General features: G+C 32.8%; 1 protein-coding gene and 1 non-coding gene across 5 annotated transcripts in view; both read left to right on the top strand.

Moving 5' to 3' along the window:
- Positions 1 to 12063, top strand: part of LOC108754079 — a 93740-nt gene that overhangs the window by 49039 nt on the left and 32638 nt on the right. Inside the window, exon 1 of one of the 4 annotated variants that reach the window (XM_018496129.1) lies at positions 8617 to 8654. The exons of the other annotated variants lie outside the window; for them this stretch is intronic. The gene's annotated coding sequence lies outside the window, so the exon portion shown is untranslated. Of the gene's footprint in view, positions 1 to 8616; positions 8655 to 12063 lie in introns of those variants that run through there. 4 annotated transcript variants of the gene reach the window in all.
- Positions 11779 to 11850, top strand: Trnap-ugg. The gene has a single exon. It is a non-coding gene; the product is annotated as a tRNA-Pro (tRNA).

Here is a 12063-nt window from a genome sequence, read left to right as displayed (position 1 = left end):
GAGGAAGAAGTCGCTGAAATACTGGCAGAGGCAGTGATTTTAATGCGGGTGGTTCTTAAATTTTACGTCACTCCTTGCCCTCGCGTGCACCAACACTACCGCTTCATTTTGGAGGCGACTTGGAACGTGGAATTAAACTGTAGTAAGGTAAACTTGTACCACGAACGTTCCTCCGCGTTAATTCGGTTATGCGGGTTAGATATTTAAGGATCTCTTTGCTGGTATGGCGTGAAACTGACAAAATTACCAACTAAATTTTAGAAAGATTGTTTGAGAAAAATTACTTAATCTCATTATATAGATTAATGTAACAAACATTATCAAAATTAATTCATATATATATATATATATATATATATACATATATACACTCATGTAAAAGAAACGAAACGATAATTATTATAACTGATATGGATAGAGCGTAATGAACCATGTATAATTCTTTTATAACTTTTTATTATGTGAAGTCTTTCAAGAACAGGTTTTAGAAATTTCTTTCACCTATTTGAATACTGCAATACATCATAGAAAATCGCTTATTTTCTAAGCACGTACGTATATTTATTTACGTGAAATTTACTTTATCTTAGCTGCTATAAGTTAGCGAAGAAAGCCGTTTTATCTTCATAAATTTCTAATAAAGTTTTACAAAATTCGTCGTCTCGATACGAGCGGAGAAAAAAAAGATCGCATACTCGTTGTGTTGGGCCCCGGTTATGGTCATTGCGCCAATTCAGTCCGACATCCGTCCACGTCACGCGCTCGCGTGTGGACAGGCACTTCGTTTCGCGACTAAATACTCCCGTTAGGGCCACGTTTTCATGTCGCTTTACGGAGATAAAGAGGTCACTCATGTCATGTCGAATTGAGCGTTTCGCAATGCCTTTTGAAACTTGCCCAAGTGCCGAAGCTCAAAGAAATAAGAGATGCTAGAATTCAATAGATAACCGAAGGCATTTTACTTGTCGAAGTGTGAAGACATATTATTTGTTGTTTTTGTTTATCTATTCTCTCCAATAATACCGACATCGTCATGCGATATTGCACGTGACAGTATTGTGACGAAAATTTCTGGGATATTCGATCCGCGACGATCGACGGAGATGAATGATATGAATCGTGAATTGTCGAATTATATGTTTGTATTGTAGAAACGTATAAAATAGAATATGAAAGGATGTAGAAAAAGGAAGTTTGTTTGAAAAAATGCCATGGTTGCGTCGTTTGAAAACGTAATTCTGCCATTATCGAATAGTAGACATCTCCAACTCGCGAAAGTTCAGACTTTCATAAATTACAAAGTCATTCGACACAGAGATCAGCATAGCGCGATTCCTGATTATGGTAACGTATATGGTATTTTGATACGTATATTTGATACTTCCGTGTAGCATTTAATTACATCTAATTATTTCACTAATTAAACAAAAATTTAATTAGGCGATACGTAACGTAAATGTTAAATCCTTTCCTAATGGCTAAATCATTAGCGTAAATTATGTTATTCAATCGAGGTAATGAAACGTTCTGTAAAGCGCGATAAATAAAAAGTTTGACACGTATTTATTTCACGTGAATATGGATGAAGAAAATAAAGATACATGATATAGACATACAAAAAAAAAAAAACAAAAAAACAAAATAACAAAAGATCAATATGTACAGTACACGCGTTATGAAATCGCGTAAAAAACGGTCAGCATTGTTGCGCTGCATTAAATCGTTCGCCATTGCTACGAAGTTTCCCATTGTGGCAGGACGTGTACGTACCGCACCCGCGGTATTAAAGGGTCAAACTGCCAGTGCCCGGTGCGTGTTCAGGAAAGCAGTAATGACTGCCACGCGGGCGCGCGGGCACAATAGGCACATGTTTTCGTTCTGCGAAAAGCGCTAATTTGCCTTATTTTATCGACTCACGCATGCATCGCGCATTGTTCGCGCTCGCCGCGGCGGAGAGGGATAGTGACACGTCACAGGATGCACGTGACGAGGCTGGCAGCGGCAGCGGACGGTGCCGCTGGAGGTTGCAGTCAAGGCTGTAGAAAGGCACTGCCGATTGTATCTCGCGAGCTATACCGAGCGGTCGTCGAACCCACGAGCGTGTTCGTCGCCGTTTGCGCAAGGTCGTTTCACTTAGGTTCGTCTTACCAAGTCGACCAAGTCGACGCGCTTACGGTGATCGAGAGCGATGAATCGAATAGGTGGTCGGAGGTGCTACGATATAAATCGTACATGGAGAAAATCGCGTGTGAGTCTTTGACAGTTAATCTATCCTTTTTGATTAATTTCAAATCGATTTTTTCCCATGCTCTTCCGTATGTCGACGCATGTTGTCTAATTGAGATCATTAATCATTTGAACAATTAGGATCGTGGATTAACTGATGATATACTGATGTAAAGTATGTGCTACTTGGTCTAATATGTACATCTTGAAAATTAAGCTTTTTACAAAGAACTGAAACTCGTGTGAAACGAAAAACATGAAAAACATGAGATGATCTGAGACTTTGTTGTAAAGATTTAATTTAATTTATTGTTTTTTAATTTAATGGAGAGGTATGATATAATATTGAATGTATCGAAAAATATAGTGTAGTATTGAAGGTTGAGGAATTAGCAGCCTTCCTGGATATTTTCCAGTTAAAGAAAATGGAACTTTAACTTGATCAAAGAGCGTATCATTAAACATTGCTGCGGTTTTACAAGTATATGTTATATGAAAGCAAATGAAGTAAAGTAAACTCTCAACATCGATAGATTTCTATGGAAATGATATTAAAGTAGTGTGTTAATTCTCAAGTTTAGCTAGAGTCTTCCGTGTCGGTGAGCAAGAGAAATTACAATCTAAAAAGATAGAGTTGCATGGACAAGCATTATTGCGAAAGACCGATAAGTTTGCTCATTACTGCATTTAATATATCTCAGTTGTTAGGTTTACAAAATTATCTAATGAGGTTTCGGAGGCTGGTCAAAAGAAAATACAGCAATTATTCTCGCAAGCGGCGCGTCGGAATTAGCGATCAATTTGCTCGCCGCAACGAAGAATCTTCGAAGATCGTTAATGGCGTTACTTGATTTGTGAGCCGTCATTAATTGTTTCTTCTTGTTCCACATTCGACTTTCCCAGCCTCGTAATCCCGCTCTCTTCAATTAAATTTTCTTTCTTCAGGTCGTTTTTATCAGAATTGATCTTTCATCAAAAGACGTAGTTATTCTTTGATATTGATATTGACGTCATAAAAAATAGCGACGGATTATAGAATGGAGAGTAAAATATATAATAATATATGCTTAACAAAATTGGTGAATCGAAAGAAACGACGTACGTAAAAGTAAAGAAGCGGAGTAAAAGAATTATATAGAGATCTAATTTAAAATATGAGAAGCATAGGAAGAAATATATTTGAGAATTAGGAAAGAAATGAATATCACATTTTTGGGAAGAATGGAATATCTGAATTATTATTGTAATTATAACATTTATATATGATGAAGACGAATATATTACATCTTTTAATCACTTTTGAAAAATTTCGAAAAGATAATATCTGCGATCACACTAATGGGAAAAAAAGGATAGATAATTTTTGACTTTCAAACGACAATTCTTGTCTACTTTTTATAGCAAAATTACACGCTACTTAATTATTTTTCCGCCATTTTGTGCGAGAAAGCACAATGGCGCAGCCGGAAGAAACTTCCTTTCGTGAGGTCATTATATAGACGTTTCCAACCCACGGTGTGCAGTTCTTTATGGTATTCTATCGTCGATCTCGCTCGTCAAGAAAATCCAGTCTGCCATAAAATCGTGAATTTCTTCTCTCAGTATTTCAAGCCGTCTTCGCAAATAACGATTGGTTGGAGAAGTGCGCGTTAATATAAACATCGAACATAGGAACCACAAGAAGGGATAGTTCCTCGTGACGTTAAATTTCCGTTCGTTAACTCAACGATTTCTCCATACTTCCGTTATTTTATCCCGGTCGATCTGACGGTAAAGCTCAGAGCACGTAATTTCGTTGCTTAATAAGTTTATCTTTATGTAAGCCCTGTTACACGTACCATACAATACGGTTTATATTATACAGTTACAGCATTTGTGGCTTAGCATACTTCGTAATACTTGTATTATTTTATCATCTCTTGACTAATGATTGCATATATTGCAATATATTCCGTTGTTGCTCATGAATAGCGCATAGATTAATACCGTTAGATCTTTCTCCATTGACTGTCGTAGTAATTCTGTTATCGCGCGTTAACTGTACGTGAACGAACCAGTTACTTGGGATGTACTATTGCGCTACTAAACTAACACAGTAGCAATGGAAAATAATTAAGCAGAGATCTCAGCCTTCGTTAAGACTGCGAGCGTAACTCCATCATTTTACTTGCCTCTTCGCTCGTTTTATCTGCTCGCTCATCTCAGCGAGGTAATGAACTTAGCGTGTCTAATATGTCTTCCAACGCGATAGAATCATATGGTTGATGCACAGAACATTTACAGGCTTCCTGGCAGGAGACCTCGACTAGACGGCCAATCACATCTTGTCCTGACGCTAAATTATCCCGCCGTTTCGCGGTCCGTCGTCGTTTTATCCATTAACCACCGCTCATTACGTAATCACGTCAGGTGGAGGAGGCTTCGCTTATGCCATTAGCGACGCGAGTCGACTGACGCGAACCGGACTGTCGGCAGGCAGACTCGATTAACTTGCCACTTGGGGCGAGATCAATCGCGGCCTCGAACTTGACATGCGGCATGATTCGCCCCGCGAGTAAAACCGGTGTCGCTGATTTCTCGGCATATATTGTTTCTCACGATGAGAAAAAAAATCGACTTACATTTACCAAAGAGCATTCCAAGACTACCAAGTTTCCCGCGTGTCTTTACACTTATGAATTCTTTAATCAGTTTCTCTCGTCAACCTTATCCTTAACTTTAGTATGCCTTTCTGAACGCTCCGGCTACGTCCGATATTCTATGAATTTTTCGACGTCCAGATTTATTCTTAATTCATTTTTTAATTGCGTATTTTTGGTATGAGATTTATTTTTTAATATTACATAATTTTAACTTTTAATTACTGGATCTACACTCTAAATTAATGAGAATATTGTAGTAGGTACTTTTATCATGGTGGTATTTATTATTGTTTTTGAGTACCACATTTTTATTAATTTCGAATACAAATAGATCCAGCAATTAAACATAAATTATTTAATTATGTGATATTTATAAATAAACCTCATAACAAAAATATACGATTAAAACATATATTCGATAAATTAAAAATGAATTTTTGTCGAAAATTCACTATTTACTATATTTTATTGACAATAATTCTGTCAAGATTTATTAAAGTCTGTTAACATTAATGGAAAGTCTAGCAATATTAGAACAACTTGTATAATTTGGACTAAGTTAGCTAGCATCCCGAGTTTAATACGTGATGTAATCTGAAACTTGTAAAGTAATTACGCGATGTGCTTATTCGGATGTACTTTATTTCGTATTAAATCACATCGCATGTTGATTTAATGTAATTTCTTTGATATTGTTACGTGATTATCTTTCAATATATATGTAAAATATGTTCATTAAAAATTAATCAAAATGAATATTTGATCTGTCTTCTGTTTTCTGAGTTTTGTACGAAGAATTCAGGAAATTATGATATCGGAATATACGAACGAAATTTATGACAATGGCATAGAAGATGTTCGTATTGTGATAAGTTATAAAGCAAGCATGCGAATATGTACACATGTCGTTATCGTCTTCCGTAAATAACGCTGAGTTTTGCTCATGCGAAAATATGAGTCTGTGATTCGTCATCGTTAAAATGAACTATATAGTAGTATATTTTATGTATAAAGGTTGTAATATTTTTATAATATTTATGCTATGTTTTATCTTCAAGTATCTGATGTTTACAATTGATTATTATCACATTTGATATATTATTATGGCTGTTTTCTTTTTAAGAGAGACAACTGACACAAATGTCTTTGTTACTTATTGAATGCCAAGAAGGATACAGCGACATTTGTGTCAACTGTATCTCCTAAAAGGAAAACAGTCAATTCTTAAAAGGAAACATTATCAATCCGATCGCGACTCTCTAATAATTGAGATTATATTATGATAAAAATGATAAAAGTAAAAATTATTATATACACAATTATTATAAGATAAACAAAAAAATAAATACAATTCTAATAGATAAAATATATTTTTTTTATTTTTTTTTGTTTAAATAATAAAATTTTTCGAATAAATTTTAGGAAATCGCGATTTTTTATAAATTAAAGATAAAGAAGAACGAACTAAATTGTCGGGAATCATCAACCTGGAATTTGCGTTACTTACGTAATTTCTGTTTATGAATTATATTAATAAGGAGCCGAAGTGAAAGGTCGAAACGTTTATTTTATTCGTATTGTTACATTCACACGAAAATAAAGAATTTTCTGTGCATCTGAACGGCTCCGATGGGCTTTTTTTACATTTTACTTGTAAATTAAAGTCATATTTTCGCAAAAAATGTTCAAACTAAGCACGTCAGTAGTTATTTTAATAATAATAATTATTTTATTATAAATAATTAAATATGACAGAATCACAAAATAGTAGTCATCGCATACGCAGGACGCTATATTAATAATAACTCTAATATTCCTCTTTCGTAAAGTGGACATTTAATTTTCGACTCTCCAATCATCAATTTTACGATTTTGAACATTGCATGAAGGTACAAAGCATAATGGATGAACCTATTTATAATCAGTGAAGCGAGAATAAGTGGCACTTATTCTTGTTGCTTCAATTGTTATCCCTACTTTCATTACTCTTTCCCTCCGATTTCGATGACCTGAAACATCCGGCTAAATAGGGCAGAGGGCGAGACGAGTCAAGATTCACCCGGCTACACGGATTATCTCGCCAACATCTTTGGAATAAGGTCATGTTGATTGCTACATGTTCCCTAAGCCATTCCGCTAAACCATTGCGATAATCGTGTACATTGCGTGCAAGATAAAGCATCGAACCCCTTTATAATTAAAGGCGGGTTTGACGGATCAGAGCAGTCGAGATGGAGATAATTCCTAGCGGTTATTTTTATTTAGATGACTCACGACTTTAGATGACTCACATACATGCCAAATTTCCGTAGCTTTATGATTAAGAATTATAACTAACTATTACGTGGCTAGAAATTGTTAACAATTGCGTGACTAAATGTTTAGTATGTTCTCTGACATTGTATTTGAACTAGAAATCGTATATGGATTTAGTAAACAAAATATACACATAATCTAAGTTATATATTTATAATAAATGTTAGAATTGTGTTCAGACATTTATTCTTTTCACGATTCAATTAGAGCTAAGTTAATATCCTGCTGAAAGTTTTTTTTTTAAATTACGTAAAAACTTTAAATAAATATAATAAATGTGAATGGAATAAAAATTATTATAATGATATAATTATTATAATGTAGCAAAAAATATGTGTTGTTTATAATTTAGAATCTAAAAAAAACATTATTTTCATGTTTCTATTTCCTTCGGTGAGTACAATCAAATAATATACGCTGCATGAATAATCATACATTTTATGATCATTCATGCAGCGTATATTATTTGATTGCAATCGAAAGACGCGAAAAGTTCCGACCGGAAGATGAAACTTGAATTTTACATGATAACGTGGCGCCGTCTCTCGCATGGTTCTCGTAAACTTTGATCGTTCGGAGTAGAAGTGTTATCAACATAAGCCGTGATGTTGTTCGGAAAGTAGACGCAATCGTGACGTATCGAAAGATATGCTCTTCTAAAAAATATTTCACATCGTTAATAAGAATTTTTATGAACATGAATTTGGTTCTTAATTTACTTATAAAATATACATTCTATTAAGAACTGAACGTTTATGATTTTACTTAACTCTAGATGTCCACATTTCTCTTTCTATGTTAGGAATCAAGATTTATCTGTAATTTTATTTTTTGTTCGCAATTATGTAATACCTACATTTACTACACATATATATATATATATATATTAATATATATGTAATATTATTCAGCATGCCTGTTAATTATTTGCATTCATTAAAGCTATTACATTATAAATGAAATCGATTAGTTCGAGTTTTTGTTATTACAAATAACAATGCAAAACAACATCAGATAAATCAATTATTATTACGTTTTTTACACTGTTTTATGTTGTAAATTTAGGAATATAATGTGCACAGTAAGTAGTTATTTTATCACTTGATATACATGTAATTTACGCTGTTTGCATATTCCGTCATGCGTAACGAAAAAAAAGTGATTTTGCCATCTCATTAGCTGTTATCACATTAAGAAAAAAAAGTCCGGCAAAATCGCCGGATTGGCCAGTGATTTTTTAGCGGTCGAAGAATACGTTGTGTCAATATCGATACGATTTGCCAGGATTTATACAATTTTATCACAGAATTGATGTCAGTTCGCAGGGATTATCGAGACTGTTTTATCGCGCTGTTTTTGACTGGTTTTTAGGAGAATTCCATTGTGAGTGATTGAGTTTGTCGTCCAATAGTTAATTTGCAGCAAAATAGCTACAATTTTCTTTGTAAATATGAGAGTGAAATAATTCAGGTTAATTGATGTTAATTAGACTGATTAACGTTAATTAATGTACGATTTTATGAAATTAAGAACAGAAAAGGACTATTTTGATAAATACTCGCACAAAATTAAACTAAGATTGATCCGATCTGAAAATTACTTGGAATTTAATTTTAATTAAAAATTTTTAATAAAAGAACAGAAAGAATAAATACATATCATCTCTCAAGAGAACTCGTTGATTAATTGGATATACGTTTTAAAGGAATGTACATAAATGCGCACGAATAGAAAGTGCACGTGCGAAAAAATATATTTATATAAATAGAATATTACGTCAAACGCATTGCATCACTGTCATTCTTGCAACAGTTTGTTATTAAAATTTTACATTATCTCTATTATTTGTCTCTTACTAATGGACATTTACTGTTATTATAAAAGATCATCTTGAGAGTGACGAACTATTGCCGATATACATTATTCTGCGTTGTTTCAAATTTATTCATCGTATTGTTAGAACGACAAATCCGAATAGTACAGTACAAGCTACAGTACAGGCTACAATTCACGTATGTATAATGTAATCTAACATAAATACATTCGTCATCATTGCACATTGAAGACAATATTGTACCATCGTCAATCCTATAAATACTGTCCCGATATTCGAAACAAATTCCCTTTCTTATCTATATTCACGTGGCTTTAATTAATCTCTCGCTCAGTTGGTTATATTTTCTCTAACATTTTTCTGGCATATTGGATCTAAATGAAGAGCAAAATTATTTCTCGTATTTGGCTATTGTTTTGCAAATTTGCTTAATTAATATATTATGTAATACGGGAAAATCGGATCAATAAATTATTATTAATATTGAGATCGCGTAGAATGGTCTAGTAGAATAATCATTTCATCACGCGGGCGGAACCTGCGCCATTTGTCAGATTCAGCGATCCGCAAAGGGTATTCGCGTTAATTACCGCGCCCCTGTGGAGATATCGAGTCTCGGTTTCCACGTCGAATTAGTAGCTGTACATGATAGTAGCTGATTGATTCAATTACTCCGTCGTGTAAACGCTACAATTTGCTGGGAACGAACCTTCATGCAATTTTGCGCTTTAATCGTTTATCATAATTGAAAAGGTCGAATATGTCTATAAGGAAGCTATTCTTCCTTATACAATTTTGAAGTATGACTAACAAATAAACCTACCCAAGTGTTACACTCCGATTTTGATAAGCTTTGAGTATTCTAGATCAAAGAGACATGTATTTTTTTATATCTGTCCACATGATCGTTAAGGGGATAAAACGCTCTCTTGAAAAAAATTTGTTTTTATATTTCTGAGCTAATAAAAGATAAAAAAAAAAGTTCCAAATGAAAGTTTTTTTTTTATATCTTTTATCGTTTCGACGCGGTATTAGCTCAGAAATATAGAAACAAATTTTTTTTAAGAGGGTGTTTTACTCCCTTAACGACCGTATGGGCACGTATAAAAAAATACATGTCTCTTACTTTGACCTAGAATACTCAAAGCTTATCAAAATCGGAGTGTAACACTTGGGTAGGTTTTTAATGTATTTTATGATAGTTTATTCATATTTTTCGAAAATGTCTTTTTTTTTCGAAATCCTACTCCTTCAATTAAACAAATTTTAAAATTTGAATTTTAATAAAACTTATAGTATATATAACAAATACAATCATGTAAAATAATGTTATATTGCAAAGATGCAAATAAGCTAGATATATATATATATATATATATATATATATATATATATATCTTTACATCACTATTCTCATCCGTATGCAGTGCATGGCGCCTATTGTTATGTTTACTTTAAATGTTTTCTCTTATATGAATATATTCTGATAAATGCATCTTCGCAATACAACTTGATCATAAATGATTGTATTTGTCGTTAAATATACTATAACTTTAGCTATAAGACAAATTATAAAATTTTCAAAAAATTGAGGGAGTAGGGTGATTTCGAAAAAAATACATTTTCGAACAACATGAATGAACTGACATAAAGTATATTAAAAGCTTTCTTTTGAAAGTTTTTTTATATTTGTAACCATTTTAACGGTTATTAGCTCTGAAATATAAAAACCGATTTTTTCCGAAACTATAATAAAGATATTCATCATCATTCATCATTCATTCGATGGCGCAACGTTCTCAAGACGGAACAGGGCCTACTTTCTCACGACATATTCGTATAAACAATGAATTTTTTTCCGAAATTAGATTGTTAATCTAATATCCAATCTCCAATCTGGGAGAACCATACATATACATATCCATTGATGTACATGGGATCTATGGTTTAACGCTGGATCCGAATGGCGCTGGTGATCAAAAATCTTTTAATCACCAGATGGAGTCATTTCCGGCTCCTTAAACATGAAAAATTACGTATGTGAATCTATAGATTGCGAGTCAATCGCACCGAGCGACAAGCCACTTGCCTATAATAAGATACAAGAATAATAATATAAGAGATATAATATATAGTCAAAGAAAAGATTGGCTGAATATGGCATAGCATTTTTGATTGTTTGCAGCAGTCAATTAAAAGTGCTATGTCATATTTTACTATCTAATTTTGTTGCGGCAGCCAATCTTTTCTTTCAGTGTAAGAGTAATGTATGGACACGTTTAAAAAAATACGTATTTCTTAGTTTGACCTAGATTACAACATGCTCAAAGCTTATCAAAATCGGAGTAACGCTTGAGTAGGTTTATTTATAAGATACCTAAATTTGACTTTCAAGAGAAGAATGATGCGCGAGATGTTTAGAGAGCGTGAGATCTATCATATGAGATCTACTTTGTCATATGTAAAGCCATATCTAAGACGAAGTTTATTTTACATTTTTATTTAAAGTATTTTAAGTAATAAAGAATTTTAAGTGATAATCTTTTAAGTATAAGTATTTTTTTATAATGTATAAAATTATAAAATCATTAACCTAAATAAACAATTATATTTTTTAATTGCAATTACACTCTTATGTCGATTTTAATAACTAGAATTTATTAAAATTGTATTTATTAAATATATTTTAATTGTTTATATTAATGAAAATTAATAACTTCGATACCTACTTAACAGTTTATTACAAAGTACCAAGCAAGTGGCTCAGTGGTCTAGGGGTATGATTCTCGCTTTGGGTGCGAGAGGTCCCGGGTTCAAATCCCGGCTGAGCCCAATTTTTTTTAGTTTTTCTTTTAATAAATTAAGAGTTTAGATATAATTTTATGAAAAATTTAATATAAATTTTTAGAAAGAACTGATTTTTTTAAATTTAGTATAATTGTATAATAATTAACAAAATTAATTTGGTTGTAATACAGTGATTAAAGAGACACTGATATTTTTTTTACTTTGAATGCAATAAGCCCGATATTCAAATTCCAGCAT

The sequence above is a fragment of the Trachymyrmex septentrionalis genome, unplaced genomic scaffold, assembly GCF_001594115.1.
Source record: "Trachymyrmex septentrionalis isolate Tsep2-gDNA-1 unplaced genomic scaffold, Tsep1.0 scaffold75, whole genome shotgun sequence".
In the NCBI taxonomy this organism is placed as follows: domain Eukaryota; kingdom Metazoa; phylum Arthropoda; class Insecta; order Hymenoptera; family Formicidae; genus Trachymyrmex; species Trachymyrmex septentrionalis.
Note: the sequence above shows the minus strand (reverse complement) of the source record. Positions and strands in the feature narration are given on the sequence as shown.